The sequence below is a fragment of the Calonectris borealis genome, chromosome 3 (assembly GCF_964195595.1).
Source record: "Calonectris borealis chromosome 3, bCalBor7.hap1.2, whole genome shotgun sequence".
Classification (NCBI taxonomy): Eukaryota; Metazoa; Chordata; class Aves; order Procellariiformes; family Procellariidae; genus Calonectris; species Calonectris borealis.
This window is the reverse complement of record NC_134314.1, coordinates 120,445,266-120,472,373: the sequence shown is the minus strand read 5'-3', so window position 1 is coordinate 120,472,373 and position 27,108 is coordinate 120,445,266. Positions and strand designations below refer to the sequence as shown.

The following is a 27,108-nucleotide window of genomic DNA, read 5'->3' as shown; positions in this document are numbered from 1 at the left end:
ATCACGCGTAACGGTTACTTGGGGAGACAAACGCCATCACTCTGAACGTCCCCCCTTCCTCCTTCTCCCCCCAGCTTTATGTGCTGAGCATGACGTCATACGGTATGGAATATCCCTTTGGTCAGTTGGGGTCAGCTGTCCCGGCTGTGTCCCCTCCCAGCTTCTTGTGCACCCCCAGCCTCCTCGCTGGTGGGGTGGGGTGAGGAGCAGAAAAGGCCTTGACTCTGTGTCAGCGCTGCTCAGCAGTAAGGAAAACATCCCTCTGTTATCAACCCTGTTTCCAGCACACATCCAAAACACAGCCCCATACCAGCTGCTGTGAAGAAAATTAACTCTATCCCAGCCAAAACCAGCACATGAGGTCATTGATAGAGATTTAACTAGTAATTAACTAAAACTAGTAATTCTAATAAAGAAAGCAATATTTGGAGCAGGAACACAGAGTCTTGCTGAAGCAGTAATTTTTTTCTGGGAGTAAAGCATTTAAATCCTTAGGAATGCTTTTGCAAAGAAATGTAGAAGTTTAATTTTCAGTGTCAGACACTTCTGGGAACCCTATGTTCAGCTCACCATTTATAACAGGCACATGGTTATATAAAAATAACATATTATGTAAATAATTCTCTAATTGTAAAGTAACTGCAAGTTAATAATTATATGGTCATTTGTAGAGCACAGGGATGAATTTTACAGTTCCAAATTAAAATGCAGACATGATTTTTATTGAAAATTCAGGTCAATACTAACTGTGTTGTCCTAATTATGAACTCATTTTCCCAGCCACATTGACACCAACTTAATTGCTAACCTGAGTTAGCAATATTGACGCTTTTCTTCGCTGCAAACCCAGGTTAATAGAACCTCTTTGTTCATATACAGCTAAACAATATTTCCTCTCCTTTTTTTTTTTTTTTCTTGCCTGTCCAAGTTGAGACTAATCACATCTCTTTATTATCGGTCATGTTAATGGTATAGGTTTTGTGCTTTATTAATGATGGTGAAAATAGAATTTACATAATCCTTAGTTCAAATCCAGGTAAATGGTATTGTGCTACCTCGGTTGCAAATCCAGGTTATATAATACGAGCTCACTCTGATTGCAAATACCAAAGTCGTTATGTTAATTTCCTCCTAACAGAAATTATTTACATTTTATTTTATGCCTCATCAAAAGCAAGTTGGACAAAATGTACTTTCATTATTTGTACATTTCCTTCTCTTCAATACTTTAGTGTCCCCTACAGCTAGTCGCTGTCATTTAGTTCTCAGTGGAGAGATTATATTTCACCATCTGTTCTACCTACTATTAAAATATGCAACATTAAGGAAACGAAGGTAATGTCAGAAAAGGGTTGTTCTTGGCACTTTACCTTTCCCTGCCCCTGATTTAAAAGGTTCAAGTACTAAGTAAGTAAAAGGTTCTTTCCAAACGTTTTGGAATGTGTTCCTACCTGGGGGCTCAGGCATTGCTCCTGTACAAGATTTATCTAATCCAAAGCTCCTTGAAGTTCATAGGAGGGCTCTCATTGATTTAAGTGAGCTTTCGGTCAGTTCCATGGTAAGAGGAGATGATGTGTTGAGTCTACATGCAGGATAAGAGCACTTAGGTACCTGCATACATACTCTGTTTAGCGTCTGCCGAACATGCTGTCTTTGGGTCAGGGAAAATAAATGGGTGCTTTTTCAGGGTTTTGAGAAGGGAAGGAGATTAAGGCTTTCCCTTGCTTTGCTTCATTCTGACGCGTATAAGAACGCGTACGGCACACTCAGCGCTCGTCTTGCTAGATGCTTCCAGTTCTGGTGGGCACGTACTCTGCCACATGAGTTTTGAAAGTTTGCCACCAAGCAAGGTGGATCTGGACGAAGAGAGGTAAAAAAAGAAAATCAGCTGAAGTTCAGGCTGATAAAATAAGATATATTCCCCAAAGAGAGACTCCTGTTAATGGAAAGATACTGCCTGGCATAAAACAGAGATTTAATATGTAACATTATTTTATGTAACCCAAGTGTTAGCTCATAAACTAATTCAGTTAAATAGTTTTCCAGCAGCATCCACAGTACATTTGACGTACAATGAAATGGCATATTTTTGTGTAAGAACAGGTGGGGAAAAAAGCTAACGTGGGACTGCTAGTCCCATTAAATAGAAATACATGGATCTTAAGTGGTTTTGACCTGTACTAGATCTATATGCATAACCAAACGTAGCAACTACTACTGGTCAAACTGCAAACTACCTGGTCTTTCTATTCTACACCCGATACTTTTTTTGTGTTACCAAGCTCATCCTGGAGCAAAGGGTAGCCACATAGCTGCCTCTCTCTCTCTCACTGGGAGCCATTAGATTAACGGGAGTCATCTGTGACCCGTGCTGTCCCCAGCACTGGAGCTGTGGAAGCCACTAAATGACCAGCAAAGATCAAAGTCCCTTTTCCAACCTAAAGCTAGATTTTTGCTTAGTTACTGATTGTGGCTTTGAAGCGTGCTAGGAATTTTTTCAGTGATCTGGTTTTCCGTGGAAAAACAACTGTTTCTTGCTGGTTTTGAGATGTGTCTCAGTTTTCACAAACTTCTGACAAACCCGTAGGTAAGTGTCTGATCTAATAGTGCAAGTTTTACTACCGGCTCATCTCTGTGTTTTGGGAAGTTTTAGGGCTTGCAGGGACCTTTCTGTATAGCTCATTTGGCTTCACAGCTCCAGGGTCACGCCGTAGCACGCATTACCAAGGAGTCACAGAGCCTGGCGCTTTGGAGGTTCTGGGGCGCCAGGAGCCCAAAGGAATCAAGAATCGAAGTCCTGGCAATCTCACTACTATTTCCCATTGCCAGCAGTAAGAAACAAGCCAGATTACCCTGAAGAATTTAACGATGTAAGGCACTGTGTGTGTTTCATAAAAACCTGCTGTTGCTTTTTCCAAAATCAGTAATAAAATATAACATGTGCCAATTTATTCCCTTTTTTTTCTACCGTAACTTAAAGTTATATATTACTTGGGAGCGACTGAAGAAAAAAGACAAACTAAAATGCCTTTTTAATTTTTTTCCAGCTACTATAATGCATTCATTCTAGTTCACAAAAGAATAATGAAAATCTGTGTTTCTTATAAGATTAGGGAATATTCTCAAATCCCTTTATTAAAAAGCAGAGTAAGTGGTGATCACTGACCTAATTGCTGACTAGGTAAGTGTACGCGCTTTTAATAGACCGCTCGGCAGTCCCTTTATATGTACACTTGGAAATAGCCCTGTTATGTTGTAATGACCATGCATTCAGCATTTAGTTGTCGTTTTAATCAGCACAGTTTTTCCACAACACAATTTGCAGCACACGGAAATAAAACTCATGTTTATTTGTGTGAATATGTAGCCATTTCCTCCTCCCAGCCTGCTCGCCCCTCTATCTTCTTCTTTTCCACCTCTTTCTATCTCCCTTTGTCAAGACGTTAGATAGGATGATTTCCCTCACTGATCACCTCTGGAAGTTGCTTGACTCTTTGGAGGACAGGATTTCTGTCAGAGCTCTGGAACATGTAGAGAAGTAGCCATTATTTCTCTGTTGGCTCTCTTCTGTATTCGGGCTAAAATATACCATAGTATTGTGCTGTTTGGAACGTGAACCAAGCTTGACCTGGGATGTTTCTCCACCCAAGAAACAAATTTAGAGCGGTTGGGTAGCATCCTCCCTGGGCAAAGGACACATTTATTTTCCATTGGACAAGTCCAGGAATGCAGAAGCAGGTTGTTGCTGAAGCACAATCAAGGAGCAAAATGCCGTAATCACTGACTCTGAAAAGGATATTCAAGTGTCCAGGGATTTAACTAAAGAGCAGAACACAGCCCTTACAATTAGTGTTTCTGTGCAGTTGCATCTTAGCCTGTTTGAATGCTATGTGTAGGGAACTGTATTAACCCTCTTTTTTCCTGTATGAAGCATGCAGTGTTAAGGCAGGCTTGGGAATGGGCTGGGGGAGGTTTCACGGTTTAAATCATCTGCAGTATGCATGATTTCCTTTGCTGGTCTTCTTGTCAGTGCCTCTTTACTGTAAATTTGAATTCTGCCTAATTTCTGTTCTAGCTAAGCCCAGTTTCACTCAACAGTCTTTGTTACATGAATAGCTATGTAACTCTGTAGCCACGATTTCGTCCACTCTTCGCTTCAACAGCTGGATTTTCAGGTCATCTGTGCTTTAGCAAGAGAGATAATTTTATGGCGTAATCTTGGAGAGAATTAAATATTCCAAAACCTGGAGGAAAAGAGCTCTCAATTTTTTATAGTTTCAGTCTCAGGCATTTATAGGTTTTTACATGCATTGGTACAGTCGTAAATAATGTCAAAATAATGACTTTCTTTGATGTGACATTGTGACTATAGAGAAACGAAATACTTCTTGAGAAAGATCTTTTCGGACAAATCTGACATCTTTATTCTTGAGTCATGGCAATTGTAACTACTTTTTATTTCTCAACCAGACTTCTTTTCAGCTTCAAGTGGACATGGATGAGACATTTTGGAAAAAAAGAGATTTTAAAAATCTTCCTGATGTATCTTTAAAAAGATATTTTCTTTTTGTTTGGGAGGAAAAGAGTACAAAGATATTTTGGAGTGCTGTGGCTTCTGAAGATCTAGTATAAAGGCTCAAACTTATTTTATTCAGTTGCCCAAAGAAGAAAGGAATAAATATCCTGAATCAGATACAGTGTGTTTGGTCTTTGATAACAACCCATACTGAATGGATCAGATGACATTTTTGGGGCTGTTACAGAATAGTCTGGCCCTAAATACAAAATATATCTTTAAAATCTGCTTCTGACAGGTATTGATATTTGGCAAAGCAAAGAAAAGGTGCACCTTTGGGCCTTTTGCAGAAATGCTGGAAGCGCTGTGGAACCAGAAACTTGCAAACTCGCATGTCTAAAGCTCTAAGCTACGCAGAGCGGTGGACTGTTGCAGAGCAAGTAGCTGGAAGTAGTTGGAGGTACGCGGTAACAAGATTATCCCTGGAAAGCCAAAAAAGTGCCTTTATCCAGGCGATACCTTTAGGTTTTAAGAAGCCTTACTTTACGTGCCTTTATTTGCTTGAGAACTTCACGAAACTCAAGTGAACTTTGCAGTTGCAATACCGGCCAGCTGAGGAGCTTTTGCGACCGGGTTCTGCTCGCCAGCCGGCTGTTTGGTCCGTGTCTCTCAGTGCAAAGCACTTTCCTCTTCTGAAGGCATCGTAGCTGTGGCAGAAAAGTACATCCAGGTGATTTTTACGCCTTGCGGAAGTAGCAAAGGCCGTAACTGTAGGCAGGGAAAAGAAACCTTTAGGCCTAGCAAAAGATTACTTTTGGAAGGGGAGGCGGCATTTTTCCCCCAGTTTGCAAAGGGTATGCTGAATTTCGTGAACGCACTTAAAATGTCCTGCGTAGGTATGGAACTGGGGTAGCTCTGTTAAAAGCTGAAGACAGGTGAGGCTGACCTGCCTGTGAGGGGCTCTGTGCGAGCACGTTCTGCGCGCCGCTTGGATGTCGCAGCTTGCGGAAGAGGAGTGGGATTTTTGGCCCCAGTGTCCGTGGTTATATTTGCGGTGGCTTTGTCAGTTCTGAACTGGGAGGTCTCCAGGCTCTTATATCAGCCAAAGAGTAGTTGCTATCAGCAATTGCTTCGCTGATGGCAAAGGATCAGCAAGATTATTAGGAGGGAGCGTCGCTTCTGTGGATCAGCTTTGCGGATTCATGTCCCGGTGCGGGCTGCCGTGACCGGTGGTGTGCACCAGCAGGACCACGGAGGTGATGGCGTTCGTTCCTTTTCGAAGCACGGGCCGGTGCAGAAGTCCTACCCCATCAGGCAGCATACGCTGCCCAAAATGGTGTTCCTCCCCGGCTCTGAGAGCGGCGGCAAATGGGATGCAGACCCTCTGCAGGCCTTCCCTAAGGGTGCTGCCTGGGCCGTGCTGAGCAGCACTGTGCATGGGCAGACGGCGTGGTGGTTATACTGTCAGTGGGCTGCTCCAGATACTGATTTCAATCTCCTGGGGGGGGGGAAAGTAATATTTTTTTTCCTGCTACAGAAGGAATCTGTTTCTTTTTGTTGCTCTCCGTATATCAGATTCTAACCTGAATGTATGTAAAGAATAGGAGATGCAAGATCAATGTTAAGTTTTAATTATTTTTCATCTCTTTCAATGACAAATGATATATTTTTTTCTGTGTGCTTGTCTAATAAAAAGTAGAAAATGTAAGGAATTTTTCAGCTTAAACATTTTGCCTGCTGTCACAGTCACGCTTTATGTTATCAGGCTTGATGGTAGGGTACACGACAAAAAGTCAAAAGGAAAGAAAAAAAGACACAAGAAAAGGGAATACTTTAACAATGATAATGTTTAAGGTTTATTGTGTGTATTTGATTGCTTTCTTCATTTCATTTTCAGTAAGCAGAATAGAAATACTACTATGAATTGCCAGTTTTTATTTCATTTAAAAATATCATGTCTTTGTTCTTGCTGAAAGTGTTGACAATGCGGCCTTTGTTTAGTTTAATTAACTCGTGTTACAGTACTGAATTGAAACACGCTCAGCATTAAATCAAATAAAGTAATTTTTAGAACTCTTTTACATATCCAGAAAATAAAAAGAAATTAAAAAAATTAAATCCTCTGAGAAGCTGGAGGAGAAACTGGATATTTTTAATGGAATATTTTGAAGTGCCATTTTCATTTTCATTTTCCATGGTAGGAATGCCAAAAAATATAAAGTCATGAAATCCCACTGAAAAGCAGACGCTATGAAGTCATTCTAAGTCCTCGTATGTTTATAATGGTATTACATGATGTTACGTGTTTTGTACTTGTTAGCTACAAGGCTTAAAGAGATTTAAGATACTGATAATGCCCTTTTAGCATTTGAAAACTGGAAGGATAATGGAATCTCTATTTCATGTGGTGGTGTCCAAGTCTACTAGGCTTTGGTTTTAGTTCAAATCTCCAAAGCAGCAGCAGCGCCTTATGCAAACGAAACACGTACCGCTTTCAAATCATCTCAAATGGCACCCAAGGAACAAGTGAAAGGAATACGGGAGAGACACTGGCATCTTAGAAACTTCTTCCAGTAACATATTGAAAAAGTAGGGCTCACTGGCCAAAGTGAGCGCTGTTACAGATGGTATCATACTTAACAGTATATCTAGAAATTAGCTTTAGCACCTCCAGAGAAATGGCACCATTTTTAAATATACTATACAGCTACAGAGGCATCTGTTTGAACTTAACTCCTGTTTGCGACAGTAGGAACTTCAGTCTTAAATTAGAATAGGTCCAGCAGACCGATGGAGAGTGGCGAGCTGCGCAAGGAAAGAATCTGATCCCTCGAGGACAAATTTTACGATGTTCTGCCCTGTGTGCTATAAAAGGAGGCTTCATTTCGTTACGCACTGATTAATTTTGGAATCTTACCTCCTTTAATAAAGTTTGTTTATGACGGGATATGCACAGATCCAACTGATTTGGCTTTGGGAATTTGGAATTCTGTGCTCCCCCTTGCTTTATGTTATGTATGGTGGCGTACAGCAAGCAGAACGTGCCACGCTGCCCAGGTTGTTGCGCTATTTTATAGCTATTTCATAAATGCAAATGGCCAGCTGCTTAGGGCAGCAGAGAAAGACACTGTACTTAGCCATGATTTTCATGGAATAGAGTGAGTGGAGTGCAGTCATAACTAAGTGTGGAAAAAAAACACAAGCAGTGGGTGTGATTTGGGAGAACTGTCTTTTATTTCAAGTACAGAACAGGAACGAAATCAAAGAAGGCGGTGTATGTCCTAGGATCAAAAGGTTCCCTCGGTTGTTCCTTTGGGAGGGCGAGGGACCGACATTGTCGCTTCTCCGTCAGTAGCTTTATTGCTGTTGTGCCCAGTGGTGTGGGTGAGGAGTTAACCTTGTTCGCATATGAGAAGGGTGGCATTTACTCAGTCTGCATACGATCAAGTGGGTCAGGAGGCACGTTTTTTGATTCAGCTCTGTTCTGTTTTTTTTTCTGCACATCCCCACGGTGTTGGCTCTGCCGGAGAGGTACGCCATGGCTTCATAGGTGCCCTTGCTCCTGGCGCTTGGAGAGGAAGGCCAGTGCTGTCCAAGGAGGGGCTGTTACGCAGGGAGGTGGAAGATGTGTCTACAACTAGTAAAGTGGAGGTTGCCTTGATAGGGCATGATTGAGATTAAATCTGCTTCTCACTGCTGCAGAACCTGAGCAGGAAGAATCCCACCCGATCTTATTCAGATCTTTGAAGCATTACCCTTTCCTCATACCTCTGGATCTTCTCTTCCTTTTTTCTGCCCGTTACCCATAATTTTTTGACAGTGGGTTTTCTGTCCCCTCGCCTTTTCCTAATGCATTTGACAGGTGAGTGTTCTCTCAAGCAGTTCTTGCCATCTGGAACAGTTTTCCTCCGCTTGGTTGGCTTTCATCACATTTCACCTCCAGATGAGCGTGCGAGGTCACCACCGGTATACCTGGCCCGTAGTGTTACCCCAACAGCCCAAGCTGACCTTGTCTCTAGTCACCGTGAATTATCTGCCGGGGAGGAAGCTAGCATTTAATCTCACCTCCTACATCTCTGTCACTGCACCTGTATCTTAATCATGCAGTAGTGGTATCTCAACGTATCGGTGGAGGAGTGCAGCTCTTTGGGACTTCCTGTTATTTAACAAAAAGTTCAACGTCTCCTTTTTGGAGTCTTGCATGAGCTCTGGAGGTCCTCTCCTGGAGCACTCCAGTGTGCTGGGAATGTGTTGGTAGCTGCAATTAAACCAGTCCAGCGAAGCAGGTGCTCTGGACGATGCACTTTGTGTCACAGCTATAGACAGTCTATGGTCAACTGCACAAACATTTGGGTTTGTTTGAGAGATCCCAGAGAAATACGAAGAGTATGGAATGGCATTGTCTCTTAATTACCCGTATACGTGCTGGGATGCTCATAGTGTAATTGTTCATACCTGATTAACACTGTTCTTTGCTCAAACAGTCAGTAAGGATTTTTCTCCCAGATTCGGAATTTACTTGTGACTTCTGTCCTGAGTTTTAAAATCCATAGCGTTCCGCAGCCAGCAAATTTCAACCACAAAATGGCCTTCGTTACTGTTTTACTGGTGCAGGAACTTTACCCTGAAATGTTGGGACACGTAAGTCTTTTGTCTCATTATTCCCCTTTGCGGCTGTGCAGCCTTGTTTGTTTGTTTATTCCCCAATCGCTAGTGTGAAGGGCATAGCTCTGCCAGTAATCATAGCTACGGCAGAAGCCAAAACCACCTTTATTCCATTTACAGCATCCTGTCAAAAAACACTCAATACCTGCATTACTTGACAGAAAAGGCGGCATGTTTACACGTTCAGCATTTTCTCTGTGGAGGAAATAAGCAGTCATTTACAGGCTATACCATTCTTACCTGGATAGAAAATCAGTTAAACTGTGTTCTGGATTCTGAAAAGAACAAGTCAATAATCCTTTCTCCATTGCCCCCTGGTTATAGCCAACGATGGTATATAGTTAGGGGGTCAGGGTGGCAAAGTCACTGTCTCAGTGGCTGGAAAAAATGGAGATTCCCAGTTTGTGGCCAAATGCTATCACGGTTACAAGGTGTTTCATCAGTTAAAACGCATTCGCTGGATGTGTTTGTATGATCTGTCAGATTGAAACGTAGCACAAAAGCATCAAATGAGCACAAATGGAGATATACCTCAGGTGCTTCAAAATAAGATGTCACTGTGCTGAAAAATCAGTACCTAACTCCAGCAGCTCAATTCAAGGAAATTAAATTGGCTGATTTTTCCAGCTGTCCAGGCAACAGGGAAGAGTAGCAGAAAAACTCACAGACTAAACTGTCAGCAGGCCTGTGTTTTCGCATTTCCCCCTTTCTGGGGTGCCGGTACCCGAGCGTGGCACCTCCGTCAGCCCAGGACCCAGAAGGTCCGGCGAGGATGGAAAACTGAGCAGGACTTGCTCTTTCGAGTGTACAGCAGCTACCCTGCCTTTTGTTTTGCTTATTCCCGAGTGTTGAAAGAGCTCCACGGGTCACACATTTTTGTTGGTGGTAGCCCAACGTGCATGGAAGGGGCTTTCCCTCGCAGCTGCCTTGCATGGGAAGTCTAGGATGTGAGGGTAAGGATTTGAGCCCTTCCAGCATGGAGAGGGACTTGAACTCGGATTTATTTCCAGCGTGCTCTGATCAGCAGGGTACGAGGCCAGTGGTAAGGACTGGCACGGCCCCTGTCCCTCACTTGGGTTTGGATGCTCATGGCTGCAAGTTTTGCATGGCTGCCGCAGTCACGTCTCGGTTCAGTCGCTGGCCCTGGCTCTCATTATCTCACCTCGCGTGTTCACCGAGTCTTGGCCTGGTCCCTACCAGCACACCCGGCCCTTCCTTTGGATATCAGGAGCTCCTCTCTGGTGGTTGCCTTGGTCTACAAAGCCGGACTTCCAAAAGAGAGCGGAGCTGTGCTCTCGTTTTCTGGGGCCTCCTCCTTGGGAGGAGATATTTTACAGTTCCTCTTGCACGAGTGTAGCTAACAACTCCCACGCTGGTCTTGGAGTGGCAAAACCGGCGTCCTCTGTGGTTTTGTTTGTCTTATCTCTCCGTCTTCCAAGGTAGTAACTGTCCGGTGTGTAGTAAGTACAGCCATTGTGGTCGCGTTATACAACTGTCAATTTTTTTAATGCCTGCCTCATCGTAAATCTGCTTGCACATATAAACCTGAGTCTTGAACTGCACGGTCCGCACCAGGTGACTCGATAAGCCCGCGGTGGGACTGCGGCCCCCCCCTCAGCATCAAGGGCCAGCTGGAACACAGCTGCTTTTCAGGTAAGCGTCCAAAAGTTTAGATGCTTTTTTAGCTTGGTTTTCAATCTCCTGGCCCTGCAACGTGGGCAAGTTTGCTTAAAAAAGAAAAGAAAGAAAAAGAAAAAAGTCCTTAAACAATATTTCTAATATCGCCTGCTTCCAGCATTACGTAGGATGCGGAGGGGAATAGATTTTCTGGATGCGGTTCTGCTGGCAGATCCAGCTGGCTCTTGAAGTGTGTGAGCATGAAAAGCAGATGATAAGAAATACATATATATCCGGTACCTATCTGAAGGAACCCAAGTTATCTTAGAAACTGATATATACAGAGATCACAGAATCTGCTTGTGAAACTGTTCCCTCTGGCATTATGTGCAGCCAATGTTTAACAGTACCGAATTAAAAGTGTGATAGTTTAAGACGCAGGAACTCTTTCCAAATGAACCTTCAAGGGGAGCCTGGTGGAGAGAAATTCAGATTGAGATTTGGCCGAAGAGGAGGGTTAATGCCATTTGTTCTTATCACAACTGCTGCAGGATATTTAAGGACGACAGGTAGTCAGGACCTGGGTTTTATACCTGATCCTGGAGACAGCAGCGCAATGCGTTAGGTCGCCGGTACGGCTTCCTTCTTTTAACGAGGTCTCCCATCCAAGGATGGATATAGCCCGCTCTTGCGCAGCTTGCGAATCTGACTGGATCACAGCGCACAGCCGAAATAATTGGAGGAGAATCTGCATGTGGGAGGGAAGGAAATCAGCTGCACATATTCGCATCCCGAAGCAAGAGTTAGCGTAGCGCTGCTTTTTTGGCAGGGGTTCGGTCACAGCTTGTGGTGTCGAAACCAGCTTGCTCTTTGCTAGCCTGCACCTGTAGTCAGCCGCAGCCGTAGCCAGCTCATTTGAGAGGAGAAGGCGGGGAGGGCTCCTCGTTTGGATCGCACTGGCACGTTCGCAGCTCACGGCTGACAAAGCCATTTAGCGCGAAGATGACTCAGATTCTGCTCCGGTGTGCGAGGTTTGCCCTCTGAACGCTGTTGATTTTCTCTAGCCGGTCTTAGAGATGGGAAAACACAGATGAGCCTTAACCAGGCCTGAAGAAGCTGGAGCACATCAGCTGCTTGCCATATTGATGAAACACCTGGGGCATTCATTTTGAAACCTAAATGCAGGCTGTTCACCTGTATTGCCAAGTACAACAGAAGCTTCCTTCTGGCTGGCGGGGTGGTATTAATTTAAAGAGAGCACCATCTGCAGGGCTTTGGAGAACAGCAGTCGGAGGAGAGAGGTAGAGAAGTTGCCGGAAAAAGTCTCATTCTGATCCGGGGGCCTCGCCGCCCCCATCTATTACCTATCGTTTCTGATTAGCGGATGTATCTTGGGGAAAGCTGCTCTGATTCGCTTTCGTGCAGATGCTTTTCTTGCTAAGAGCTGTTGGTTTTGCTGAGCCTCCTAAGCTTGTTTCGTGGGCTTTCACAGGCATTGGGAGGGGTAATGGTCTCGGTGACCCAGTAATTAAAGGAGTCCTGTACCTCCTGGCTGCGGAGAGCTGCCCCTTTGTCCTTCCTCTTTCTTCTCTCTGCAACGCCACTACCAGATGGTCGGAGATTTTTCACCCTTTCAAAAGCTTTGTGGTTTTCCCATCTCGTCGAGCATGTCTCAGCCAAGCTTAATTAGCTTAAGGCTTTTCAGCACCCCCACCCCCCCTCGCCCCGATTCACCCCCCAGGAGATCAGTTAAGGACCTGAACAATTTCAATAAAGAGCTTGGAAAGCAAATCCTTAGAGGCGAGGCATAGCTGCAGGAGAATGTAATGTTATTTAGTGTTTGGGACCAGTCATTTGTTCTTTCTTCTCTCCCTTCTTTCTGTCTGTCCTCCCATCCATCCTTCTGTCCATCTTTCTTTTCCCGTTCTTATCTCTCGGACTATTCAGGGATGCCCCTTGGTCCTTGGCAGTGTTTGGCAGCGTCTGATGGCTGGTGGTATTCAGAGGAGGGCTGTCACCCTTAGGCCAGCACCAGAGTACTGTTGCTTTTAACCTGTTTTAATCTGTTTAGGTCCCCCGAATAAAAAAATGGCAAACATAATTAGCTGACCGGTGCTAGGAGACTGTTGGGTTGGGGTATTTTGGTTTAGGGTTTTTTTTTCCTGTTTGTTTGCTTAATTCCCAGACTTGTTTGAAACTAGCTTGTGAGCTTTATTTACAGATCAGAGCAGTTGAGATGAAAGCTTGGTTAATTAACCGAAAAATAAATTTGCATCTTGCTTTGTATTTGACATTGAACAGCATTGTTTCTGCATTGTCACATACGCACTTTTATTATTAATCTTCGCGTTTTAGCTGTACGACTGCAAATGAGATTTTTAAAAAAACCAAGACAACTCCCTCCCCATAAAGCATGAGAGCAAGCTGTTTAAGCATGTGAGGCACAGATTTTGTGTGGGATGCCGGATATCTGAGAGGTACCTGTGGACATTTGCCACGTAATTGAATTCAGTGGCTTGTGTTTCGCGTTTACAGGCAAATGAGAGCACCCAGCCATCAGGTGTTTGCATCAATAGAATTAAATACGTACTAGTTTAGCCACTCTGGAGATAAATGTTTAGATATAATTAAAATGGCTAGCTGTAAATACCTGAAAGTGTCCGTGGATGACGGAAAAATGCGGGAGGGGGTTTCTTCACAAACACAGAGGACGTGACCTCAATTACAGCAGTTTTCTTCTCCCTGACGCTCCCCTTCATGGTATATATAAAGTAGATGTTGCTGGGTGCACGCTGCCCAGCAGAGAGCAGCGCTTTATATAAGGCTAGATTGAAATGCTGTTCTTGCGCCCGTCCAATTCTTGGTATTTTTTAAGCCATCGAGGGAAATAAAATGCAAAGAGTGTGTCTAAATGAATGCACGATGTAGTTTTGTGTCACGGGGAAGGCCTGTAACGTTGCTACCTCCATTTGAGTAACTCAGGCTGTCGTTAAACCAAGAGGAGTGCAGCTCCCCGGTGTATTGATATTGCTATTTACAGACCGTGTGGTAATCTTTGAAGTGCTAACTGGCTTTTTTTAAGAGAGATGCTGCGTTTTTCTTTTATATTTGTTTTCCACAAAAAGGAATGTTAGTATTTTTATGATGGCTGGTGGTTAGTGGAGCTCCTCTGTGTAAGGTATAACAAATGAGTTCTGCGACCTGACATTCTCCCTGGGAATGTGCTCAGAATGAAGCAAGCCAGTGGCATTTCGAAGTCTGCTTTTGAAGTAGCTGGTTATATACTTTGTTTATCACGATTGCTAGGAAATGCCGTTTGTCTGGTATTTTGCACCTTCTCTTAATTGGGTGGGGTGTGGAAGAGTCTGTAGGCAAAGACCCCAGGACCCGAAGGACGACTATGCAGAATGAAGCTTGAAGCTGCTCCATGCTTTACTGTATCCCTATCCTGTCTGATAGCTCGAAGTCGTCAGGCCTGCTGCAGGCTTTGGAAACGAAGTGAGCTCTAACCCTTCGAGAGGAACTGCGGCAGGTACAAATTGCCGGGCACGCTTCACCGTTCCTGCGTCGCTTGTCCTCTCGCTGCGTTGCTGCTGGGAGTTGCTGAGGAGGCATTGCCTGTGTTTCTACAAAATACTTTGCCTTTCATCCCACCCTATATATGACCAGAAATTTTGTTTTGGCAAGAAGGCAACTCTTTTTCCATATTCGACCGGTTTCTAGTTTCCGGAGACTTCACAGTTTTGTTGCCATAAACAGTCACGCACTTAAACTGATTGGCCCACTAGCAGCCCTTGAAAGACTGAAATAAGACCAGCTAAGGATAGAAAACCACCTTTTCCCAAGGCCCGATAGTCAAATGACTTTTGCGCTGCCCTCGGGAGGGCTGGCCTTTGGTTATAAGCTCCGCTCTATCAGCGGAGAGCCGGCTGCGCGTGACCGCGATGGCAGCGCTCCAAGGACTGAACTTTAATGACGTATGTCACAAAACGCTGCTACGTGGGCTCGCTCTGGGGAAAGTAATTCTGTGTACGGTACGTGATCTATGTCACCTGGCGTCCTTATCGTTTCTTTCTGCTATTTGCAGAGTTCGTTCATGTTTGGGCTGCGGAAGGAGCTGCATTAATTCAGAGTTAGTAAACCTGAGGACCGGCAGAAATAAAATGAATCTGAGCTTTTAAGCTTGCTATAGGTAACGTACCGTGAGAGTGAAGAGTTGGTAAACTGAACTTGGCGAGCTTTAATTTGGGTCTATTTTCATTATACTTTCTATCGTACCGTAATTGGTACGCTGTTAAGTCGTCTCTTGGGTTATGAATTACTACTGCGTTAAGGAAATAAAACTGAAGCGAAGAATTTTGTTGACAGGGAACATGCAGAAGGATAAGCAGGATCTTTTTAACCATTAGTATTGTTACTGTCATCATTAATCATTACTGCCACACAACCATGCAACACAGTTCCTAAACTTGAACTGGTAATATCGTGCAAGGTGCCGTACACGGTTGTCTCTACCCAAGGAGTGCACAGCCTAAATTTCATGGCTTTGCATGCTTATCAGCCTACTTGGAGCATCCTTTTCATGGATTTCCAACACAGCTGTCTTATACATGTATCATCTGTGACCAGCAGGCTTCCTCCAGCTCCTGCTGGTTAAAGAATAGCTCGCTTAGCTCCGCCAGAAATACTTGTTGCATGAATGACCGATGCACACGCTCGTAAGTGCTTGCTGCTAGCTAGTCAGAAGCACTTCCCTTTTGTTCCTCCCTCCCTGAAATTTTTTACAAAATCACAAAATACTCATTTCCTTTTAAATTTGGGAGGTTTTTTACTTTTTAAGATTTTTTTAACAGAAATCTGGTAGCTTCAGTTCATAGTTTTGGCAAGAGCCAGCAACATTTCTCTGGAAAACTTGGGCTTCTCAGGCTACGTTCGTATGACTCCCTGAAAACATGACATTTCCCATAAAACTATCTGTTCTTTGAAAAGAAAAGAAAAAAAAAAAAAAAAAGTAATTTGATTCAGGAAAAGGTTTTGTTAGAAATATTTTGATCAACTCCACATGTGCCTTTGCAGTCAGCTCCCTGCGCAGCAGGACCACCCGCTGCCTGGGGGATGCGGTAGCTGCGGTGGCTTTGGTGCAGCGTCGGGGCTGCTGCCGACTGCCGGGCCGGTCTCCAGCCTGAGCCAGGCGCTTTTGCAAGCTTTGGCGGCGGGAGGCAAAGCAGCCAAAACCTCTAGCGAGGTGCTGCACGACGTGGCATGACACGGGTACTTTCCCTCTCCTCCTCCTTCCTCGTGCTTGAGGTATGTTTGAGGCTTAGGTAAGGTTTTGTTTTATTCAGCTCTTGCATTTTTGCGAGACCATATTCGTTGAACGAACCTAAAACCTGTGGCTATTATGTGTAAATGCAGGCTAGCCTCCATCGTGCGAATTCCTCGTCAGCTTGTACTGCACAATGCTTAAGTCCGAGTTAGCTTTGCACAAATACTCCCAAATTTCATCAGGATTTATCAGGCCGAGGATCAGCGGTACTCTGTGCTTAAGACTCTCGTAAGATTTTCAGTTGGGGCTCGGCATTGTCACAGACACTCAGTGTGAACTGAAACAACCCATTAAGGCACGAGGCTTATTTCTCCCCCACCACCCCAAAGAATCTCTACACCTGATAACTGAAAGGCGACAGACTTTTAACTTTAAAGCACATCTCATGTAGGGACCTCTTTTAGGTGCTTCCATCAGAATAACAGGGTAGCTAAGTAAGCAAGACATTTATCTAGATTTGCCGTGAACTATAAATTCTCTAGGCAAAGACCACCTATTTTCTATGTAACAGGCTCTCCCCTTTTAGGGTCTGTAGTATTTAAAATAGATTCGATGTGAAAAGAGCCGTGCAAGGTGTTTATTTTATTTCCTCGCTTTCCTTATATACATAAGAAACATCCTGTGCGCAGTTGTGAAGAGAAGTTGTTTGAGTCTCCTCAGACTGTCAGATTGATGGTTTTTAGTGCACTGAAGTGTAGTAAAAAATGGAAACTATAAAACAATATAACGTGAATTGTCTAGACCTTTCAACCCACTCAGGAAATCAAGAGAGAGATACATATATTTAAAGAAACTCAATAAACCTTGTTTTTAAGATTGTGAAATTTGCTATTGACAGGGCTGAACGTAAACAGGGTTCAAGGCCAGTGACTTAATTCTAGGTGACACCACTCCTAATCCTTTATGGCTGAATCCTTCAGTTTTATCCGTAACTCTGGGAAAGCGTCTGTCAAGGCTGAAGTCACTGGCACCAGGGGATTAGCAATTTTTGCATTCTTTTGAAAGCCTCAGTAACTCCCATGAAAGTAACAGACGCCGAGGCATTTGTGGAGACTGTGGGCAGTGGCAGTCCTTACGCCGGCGTACAAATTCTTTCAGACTGGGACCATGAGAAATAGTTCACATCTGTAGCCTCTAATTCTGACCCTCGTGCTATGTGCTGGCAAAAGCTCTGTGTTGTCCTCCGGTTGTGGTACTCAAGGGGAGAAGAAAAGGGGAGATGTTGCTGCTGGTTGACCCGAGGGCGGAACCACTATATCAATTTTTTTTTTCTTTTTTTTTTTTTTTTAAAAGCCTGGAATAATTGAAAGCTGTATAACGAAAAGGCTTTGGGCATCTGCAAGTTCATGAGCTAAGAAGCTCTTCATTATGAATAAATCATAAAATGTGGTCCAAATCCAGCAATCTGAAGGAGTTGAGCTTGAGGAAATGCTTTTAATGTGTGCATGTCATCCTCCTTTAGCAGGACAAAAGTCTGCTGCTATCAACTGCTAATACAATTATTCTCTTCTGGCTTAATTGGTAGAGGTCTTGACTTTGGTGCTAAGAGCCCAAGTATAAGCCTCCTCTTCTTCTGGCACCCCATAGCAGGGGGATGGCATTACGGGAAGGGCTAAGTACTGCAGTGTGCCAGCATGGGTTTCAGTACTTTTATACGGCATGTGGCATTTCCGAATATCCCACAGCGCTGGCTGCTGTATTCTGGCTGACCTTCAGGACACTTCGTTGTAAGGAACCCGTGTTAGCCGTCAATTATTAAGAGGATTTTGGGAGATGTTATAGATTTGCTCAATAGCTTCAAGAAAAATTACAGTTATCTTGTTAGACTCAAGGGTCTGCTCGTTTTCATGATAGACACCGGTTTTAGTAGCAGTTCTGTAAATTCTGTTGTGGGAAAAAGAAGGCAAAAGCCATATTGTTAGTTATAATGTTACTCGGCTTTCTTAGCATGGGTTAGAGAAGTGGTGTCCTTAGTGCAGTGAGAATTGGTGTTGAACTTTTAAGTGCATGTTTAGGATCCCATATAGGTGGCCTGATTTTCAAAAATGCTGAGCACATCCCAAACACCTTATGAAGTGAGACCCTTTGAAGTCAGCTGGAGTTGCTGGGCGCTCGGAGCTTTTGAAAATCAGGATCTAAACTCCGTTTTAAAGAGCTCCTAATGTTAGTCACCTATTTTTGAAAATACTGACCCATGTCTGCTGGCATCTAAAACAACCTCTGTGTGAAAAGAGCGTTTGATGGAGAGAGGGGATACAATCTCCAGTGCTAAAGGGAGCTTTCGGCTTTTTGAAAGCATATTCTCTGATAAGAAACATATTGAGACAAAACTGAAAGCTTTCTTCCCCCTCCCCCCCCCTTTTTTTTTTTCTTAAAGACTTCTGTTCAGACTCTGTGTTATGTGGTTTGTATTTTTGGCCTCCAGTTTCTATTTGGTGCCTCGAGATATAACAGGACTTTGAGGAATCTTCAATGATTTGGAGTGAAGGCAAGATGGTTGAGGAAAAAACGCGCCTAAGGTTTCCAAATGAGTTGCTCCAGTTTTTACCAAATGTAACAATAATGGTCTAGTCGTAAGCCAGCCTTGGTCTAACTTGCCATTTGAATTTACTTTCTTTTGATACAAATAAGTCTCTGATACCTGCGAAACCTAGAGTAAATTTCTGACCCGTTGTTCTCCTGCTTATAAAGTTGCCGGAGTGACCGGTAACAGCAGGATGAACCTCTTCAAACAGTGGGAACGAGCTCGTATTAGGGGAAGTGGTATTAGGAACAAAGCTGTTTGGGAAACAAAAAAGCCCCCAGTACTTGCCCCCTCCACCTAGGCTGAGCTGCAAATCTGGTAAATCGCTGGACCTGGGTGTCAATGTTGGTAGATGTCAGAGCTGATGAACCTGAAGAAGAAAAGCCGTCTCTCTTAAGTCTCCTGCAATCAGAAAGCTGTTCTTGGGGGTGTCCGCTACCTATTTTTTAGGTAACTTGCAAGAAACTAAGTGGCCTTCCTCTTGTAGTTGTCACACTCCGTCGCTGTGCTCGGGATCTTTTCCCAGGCTTTTTTCCAGACCACAGACTGGAGCCATCTCCGTAGCTAGAGACTATCAGTCAGGGGCAGCACAGGGAGTGAGACTCGCTAAAAATCAAGAAAAGGGCGGAGGGGAGCACAGAAAAGAAAAAAAAAAACAACCAAAAAAACCCCTGAATGTTAGGTTACTGGAGAAAGAGAAAGAAACGTTCAGCTTAAAGCAAATAAGCCAGATCCCTGTTTTACAAAGCTGAGGTCAGTTGGGAAGTACTGGGAGCTGTTTGGAGGGGGGAGGATTATGGTTGTTAGTATTCTTTGCATTATGTTACCTAAACGTAAATTCCTGTCTCTGATGTAACATCCTAGTTAGACCCTAGAATTTATGAACCAAACAAAGGATGAAATGTGAAAAAGTTGAGAAGAAAAATCTGCAGCTCTGTCTTTGTGTAATTCTTACTGAGAGCTGATATAAATGGAAGGCAAATCAAAGGCAACAATAGCGCCGCACATTTTATCTCACACCCTGTGATGCATATTAGTGTTCTTTCCCATTGTGCACCAGAAAGAACATTTACAATTTTAGAAAACACTGCATAATGGCTCTCCGCGAGAAAGAGAAGCAAGTGTATGACTGCCAGGACTGACACTTGCTTTTTCCTGGCCTGCAAAATTGCTTTTCTGGAAGTTCTGTTGTGGGCAAAATTTTTCTACCCCACACTGTGAAGTTTGAATTTGGCCTTAAAATTTTCTCCAAGAAATAGAGCAAATCAACTTCACTGATTTGGTAATCTAAATCCAGTCTTTAGCCTTGCCAGGAAATACCGGCCAAGCCAATCACCATGGGCCGATCCGCTCCGAAGGTCCAGATGATAACACCCAGGCTGGTGGATGGATTTTTCTTCTAAAAGCAACCCACAGGAGTCATCTTTTCCATTGTGCTTTTCAGCGGTTTGGCAATACTCCCGGCTTCGTGGGAAGAGGGTGAGCGTCAGGAGGATGGGTGGGTATTTCAAGTGTTAAACACCAGCTACGCTGCCGCTGTCTGGCTCTGCGCCTCCCTGACTCCCCAAAATGTCAGTGGTAAAAACCGACTTTTAAGACATGCCACTGAAATGCGTGGAAGAGCGTGATTGCCACCCCAGAGCTGAAATGCCGTGGGAGTAGCTAGGTTGTTCTTTTAGGCTTGTTTCGATTTGGGAGTAGGTGGCACGCGATTCCCTCTGGCAGCGCTATGGTTTAGGGATTTTGGTCCTCTCGTGGCTTCTTTCCGGGTTCTCTGCGTCGAGGGGAGGACGTGGGATTGCCTGCTGGCGTAGGGCAGCCGGAGGCTAGACCACCCCTTGCTCTGATGCAGTTGTGCTGTTTCCTGGGGAAACATCTTACTGCAGGTCATTGTCGTAAAATCTTCTTCTTATATTCATCCAGTTATCAGCAGAAATTGGAAATGGCATCCACGCTTAGGAGGTAATGTAGCACTTGCAATATGTTTGCTTTCCCTCCCGTTCCTTTGAGGCTGGCTGGTGTTGGCTCACTCGCTGCTGTAGAGGAGGATGCCAGGTTTTCACCAGAGAAATGAAGGCAGCAATCAGCATTAATGACATCCTCTGACAGCGAAAGCCGCACAAAGCTCCAGAAGCCAGATTTCAGCGATGGCTTCTCTCCACGGGACGCAAGGCGCTTCCCGAGCAGAATGGGGAGCATCGCTTTGAGTAATACACCCAGCACCGCCATCTATCCCTCGGCTATTCCCTTTTTTACAGAGGGAAAACAACCCCCGGCCACTTATTTATGAAAAATTGCTTACTGCCCTTGAACGTAAATATATACGCACAAGTGTGCCTCTGTGTACGTTGTTCAAACATGTTCTATTTTGATGAGTCACCATCCAGGTCCGAAACAACAGCCCTGAGAACGGGAACAGGCGAGGAGCTCAGTAACAAAATTAGTCCTTTATAGCAGATTTGCGTTTATCACCATGTAGTTGAAGCTGACTTGTAAAATTTTGGCTTTGAGGGAGTTAGAGCAGAGCTCAGTTAAAAAAGAAAAAAAGGGTACAGTTCTTGTTTTTGAAAAATGATCGTTATTGAACACGTCTCGGTAGGGGAAAAAGGTATGATAAGTATCACCTGTAAGGTCTTTGGTTTTGAGTGCTGCCAATTGCCGCTTCTTTTCAAGCCAATGAGTTTCATATTATGTTCAGCTTGGTTTTAGGAAGCTAACGGGTTTCTAAAAATTAAAACGGAGCGCCCGGTCAGGACGTGATGACTCGCATTTAGAAATGCAAGTACTCTTTCCAAAGAGCAAGACATTTCAGCTGTGTGTGTTGTATGCTCTACCTCTGGTTATCCAAGTTTTTATTGAGGTTTGGTTTTTTGGTGTTTGGGGTTTTTTAATTGATTTTTGCATTTCATGCTGGCTCATGTATCTTTCTATCACAAAATGTTTTAAAATTACAGCGTACGTGTAAGGTTACATCTGTTAGCAGAACTGTGTTGGACTTCCTGCGCCTCTCCTTGTTGTGAATATTCTGTTTTATTTTAAGCTGCAAAATCTAGGCTGGGGTCTCTGGATAAATAACAGGGAAGAGTCTTTCTCCCACACTGTATGTTGTTACTGCCTCTCCGGTAGATCCATACACCCTCCTTATTTACCCTTCTGCTGCTGTTCCCTCCTCCTCTGAAGCTCATTCTTCATATACTTGGCAATAGTCTCCTTGAAAAGGAATCCCACCGAATATTTTCCAGGGCTCCTCTTTGACTCGGCAGTCATCTCTTTCAGAAGCAGCGACCCCAGAAATAAACGGTTGCAGCCATAAGGGTGGGCAGCCCCGCCTGTACGTTATCCGAAACTCGGGCAAAGCCGCCTTTTGTCCTGCGCGGATGGCATGCCTTTTCACCCCGTCGTCCTCTCCGCTGTGGCCGCAGAGCGGGGACTTCGTAAAAGATGAGGGTGCTTGTCTGAAAGGAACTTTTCTAATTTCCAGTTCTTGGGCTATTTGTGTCCTCTCAGGTTCTTACCCTCTCCCTCCCCACTCTTTCCTTATAATTTCTTTTAGAAATGTTGTTTCTGTTCGCTGTTCTCGTGCAGCTGCTGAGGGCTGAGGACTGGCACGCTCTCTGCTGTTTGGAGTGGCTCCTTCGGAGGGAAACGGAACGTTTCTTTCCCTTTTCTGAAATAAAGAGTGTGGCGTTCTGACAAATCTGGCCTACTTAGGAGATCCAGGACCTCTTTGCTTTCGCAGTCCATTGCTTTGCTACGGTTGCCTCAAGATCATTTGAAATGCTCAGAAAATACAGAGGATGCAAGATTGAAATGGAATAGGGGCACAGTATGTGCTGAAGGAAAATCTAGTGGCTATTAACTTGTTCGTGTTGGAGGGGAAAGCGAGGCCTATTAAAGCCGTTGGGCTCCCAGATCAGTTCTTCAAAATTAAGGACCGAGTCCTCACCCCAGATTAGGGGTGCAAAGGGGAATCCAACTTGCCGTACGAGGACAGCCGGAGACAGACTAGGTACATGGTAATGAGCCTGGTGAGCGTGCGGGGAAAATAATGTTGCGATGGGAGGTGCAGGTATCATTCTGGCAGCCGGCGGTCGTTCAGCAGGCTTGCTCCCGTGGCCGCAGAATTAGAAAAACATTTCTGAATGCCCAGCATCATTCCCCCTGGTGAAAGCTGAGCCTTAGGAGACCTGGAAATTTCCTGCGGCTTACTCGAAAGGGTCCTCCAGGGCTGTAATTTCTCACACCTACGCAGCTTTTTAGGATGAGGAAGCTAGCGATCAGGAACTGAACCAAATCACTTACGAGTTTCATAAATGGTTGAAGGTGGCAGGAAAAATGACAGAACGGGAAAGAAGGGTAAATAATCGTGCCATTTCTATTCACTCAGAAACGCTTCACTTTTCATAATACCGCTGAGCACGCGATCTGCCTTATTTGTAGGCAGGGAAATGGAGCACAGGGGCTTTGGAAGCTGTTCGGGACAGGTGATCTCCTCGTTTGAATACAACCAGGCACCAGTTTAGTTGTGTTAACAGCCAGCGATTGAGGAATGCGGTGAAAGCTTCTGGGTGCTCCATTTCAGACGTTCCCTGCTGCAGGCTTCTTCTCTGATGAGAGGTTTCACAGAAAGAGCGTCTGGAAAACAGCAACGTGGCCTCTTACACAGCTAAGGCTTTGTCAGAATAAAAAAATTCAGAAAGGGCTTTCCTTAAAACGATATGCCCTTGTATTCCTCAAGAGCCTGCTGTGTGCAGGTTGAGCCTGTTGTTACAGAGAGACAAAAGATACAAAGAGCTCCTGATGGGCATTAGCGATTTTAGAGATGCCCAATTTGTATGGGTCTTATGGACCATATTGCTGAGAGACAATCCTCGCTGCGCTCCCATTCCCACCTTTAGGGAAAAGGAGGGATAATGAGATTTACTAAGAGTATGTTTAATAAAGGGCTGGAAGGGGGATAGGGATAAGCGGATCTTAGACACTTTTAAATCGCGTTAAAAAAAATTGCGGTTCAGCTTGAACTGGAAATAACAGTGGCTGGAAGCAGCGCGATGCCTTTAGGTACAGTTGCGTGCACAAACACAGAGAGCTGAGATGATGCGCACTACGCTGGAGGTAGCCTCGTTGCGCTGGGTTACTCTGGGAGACAAAGCCAAAATGGCAAAAGGGAGGGTAAACACCCCATTGAACAATGAAGGGGCTGCAACGTGAATCCTGACAGCCCACGCGTGGCATTAAGAAATGATGCTCAGTCCGGCAAAGCTAGTGCCCCGGCCAGCACACCCTCCTCTGAAATCTGCATCCTTGAGTTTTCTTTTCATCTCTGTGGTGCCTAATTGCTGGGGGGGGGCGTTGATCGAGGTAGAATATTCCTGATTTAACAGATGGAGACGTTTGTTGTTAACGAAGCCACGCTGAATAGCGAGAGGCACCTTTGCGGCAGCGCCATTCCTGCAGACTGGGCGCTGTCGTGCTCGACCTGTGCGTTGCAGAAGGATAGCGAGGGGGAAAACTGCCCGCCGACTTGAACATACCAAAGTACAGCCGGACCGCGATTGCTGTGTTTGGTTTAGCAGGTTGGGTGGTTTTGCATGTAGAGCCATACAAGAAGACGGCATAAATCTTTTATGTGGTAGAATCTGGTCTGGTTAAAAGGGTCAGTCATCCCAGATGGAGGTGTCGAACAGGAGTCAAACTGAGCCCTTGTATCACAGACAGCTTCAGTTTCTAAGTGAAGCAGCCTTTATAATGCTACTAAAATACAGCGGTAAACAAAGAACATGAAGGCTTGACAGTCACATTAGCAAAGAGCTAGAGTGAAATGACTGGGAAGAAGGAAAAAACAGCTCTGGCTATTTGCAGAGCAAGAAAAATGGAACTGGTTTTGACAGATAAGACAATGCAGCTGTGGATCAGAAGAGCTTTGTCTGTCTTTTTTGTTGCTGCAGATGAAAAATGGTGCCTTCAAATTTTAACCAGAGAAATTTGGATTTTAACAAGCCTCTGTCTCTCAGTGTCTCCCAATTAGGGGAAGCATGTTTACAGCTAAACTCAAAATAATAGATTCTGTTCAGTGGGTATGAATCAGGGAAATACGGATTGTTCAGAATAGCTGCAATGTGGTTTTCATATTGCATAATGACAGAGGTGATTTTTTCAAAGTATAGAACATGAGTAGAAGCAACTGCTCTACAAATAATTTACAACTAACGACTTTCCTCTGGTTGCAAATTGTCCGTTGGCAGGATAGTATTTTATTGGAATTCCTGTAGCAACGCCCAAAATTGCTGGGCAGACGTGTTACGGGAGTAATGACCTTGCCGTTTTGCCTGTGAAAATAGAAGTAGTTGTCTGGACTGTTGTATTATTGATAACCCTTTTCTTCCTCAAATATTCAGAATGACCTTAGAGCCAGGATTTCCCACGTAGTTGCAAGCCTTCTAAAATTGGGGAATTTTTAAGATTTAAGTTATCTTGGTGTTGCCTGGTTGCACTGACAGAACTCATGTATGCATGAAATCTGTTTTTCCGTTTGTCTTAAAGCTAGTCTATGACCTTATGACAAGCTAGGAACTAATAGCAGAAATCCAGATTCCTGATTCAGAGCCCACTTGACAATCCCTTACCCACGCCCGGTGCCAAGGCTGGTCTCGAAGGCCGGGCTCTGCCGAGAGAGCCCAGGCTCCCTCGATAGTCAGCAAAGAGAAATAAACTCCCTTAAGGTGGGCAGCTTCATGATTCATCGATTCTAGGGAGACTACGTTGGGATTTTGCTTTGAATTACCTGGGAGAGGAGCCTGCCTCTCTCTCCTGATTACAAAGGCGCTCTTCGGTACACAGCGAAGCCTTGCTGATGATCAGGTAAAAATGAGTTTTATGGATTGCTCTGTGTTACAGCTTCTAAGCCTGCATAGTTGCCTGCTTTTATCACTTGAAATAGATGCAAACCTTGTGCAAAGGGAGGAGGAGGAGAAGGGTTACGCTTTTTACTTATTAGGATTTATCAGGGGTGTGGAGAATAGATGTCCGACCTCTGTACTCGGGCACTTTTAAAATTGATGCTAATGTACCAACAACCACCACATCTTCACGTTAATCTTGTGAATCGTATGTGAATCTGGAACCACGTTTCTCTAGAGAAAGAACAGTATATTAGCTGTAACGACGTGGAACTCTTGACAGATTGTGACTGTAAAGGAGAAAAAAAGATGAAATAACAGTACAGAGATTTCTATCGTCCTGGTATATACTTGTCTTACGCATTTCAAAAGGCTGGGAGCCATCCTTGCCCACGCCAGAAGCCTGTTGTCACTTAGTGCTAGGCTGGTCGTGTAACCAGCCCGCCAAGGGTTCGGGTAACGAGCTCTGTCAGGAGCGCAATTGGAAATGGTAATTGAAATTGAAAGTGGTATCTCCCAGGCTCCCTCCCCTTCGGTAACTCTCAGCTCCTGCTCGGAGACCCAAAATACCTCGCTTGTTTGTGCTCTAACCTGAAGCAATCAAAACAAAGGAGGTGAGGGGAGGCCTCTAGAATAAATCAAGGCGGTTCTGGTATTGCTCGAGTTCTGCTGTTTATGGGAAATGGGCTCATTGCTGCGTGGCACTCGGTTTTACTGCACGGCGGGCAAGAAGCTTTTTGGATAATACCCTTTGCACATGCATGGGCAGTATAGCGAATGCTCCTGTCCCCCACCCACAATAGTAGAGAGGGAAGAAATGAAGATTTATGTTAACTGAGTTTGAAAGTCTTCCAAAAAATTGGACGATATAACTTGCAAGCCTCCTCCCAAGATTTGCGGTGGTGCTTGGCTTTGTTAAGGTTTAAAATATCTTCTGCCTTGTTTGTCCCTGAACGTTGTTTCCCGCTATCATTTTCTTGCTGACAACAATATCCAACAATCAACACACGCTATAAAAAAAACCCCGATACGACCATAATCCCCTCCTAGAAGGGATGGGGAATCAGCTATTCAAACTTGGAAAGAAGGTGAAAATGCAGAACACGCATTAGTGCTCTTCCGACAACGTTTATGGCCCGAAACCTCTCGAAAAGTAATTTTGCAAGTTTGCTGCTGCTGCTCTTTCCAGCCTCTCCCTAGGGCTGCCCACCCCGAGAGGCGAACCTGTAGCTTTTGGTACTGGGGGCCCTCGACGCCTTCTGCTTTCATCCCTGCAACGGCAGCCCTAATTAGCACATGTGCACACGTGTGCGTGCGCAAACACACGCGCGTACGCACAAAATGTCCTCTCTTTAATTAGGCTCTGTCTTCACTTAGCGCCGTGCCAATGATCCTTTGCGCCTCTCAGCCGCCTGAGAGATTTCTGAAATCGAAAGCGAGAAACCTTTCGGCAGCATGGCGAAGCCAGGCGTGCCGGCTCGTTAATGGGAGACTCCATGATCTTGGAGGTCTTTTCCAACCTTAATGATTTTATGATTCTGTCTTGGGCTAAGGCCTGGGA

At 44.5% G+C, this 27,108-nt stretch overlaps 1 protein-coding gene across 3 annotated transcripts in view; it reads left to right on the top strand.

Moving 5' to 3' along the window:
• Positions 1-27,108, top strand: part of MACROD2 (mono-ADP ribosylhydrolase 2) — an 888,004-nt gene that overhangs the window by 850,725 nt on the left and 10,171 nt on the right. The window lies entirely within an intron of this gene.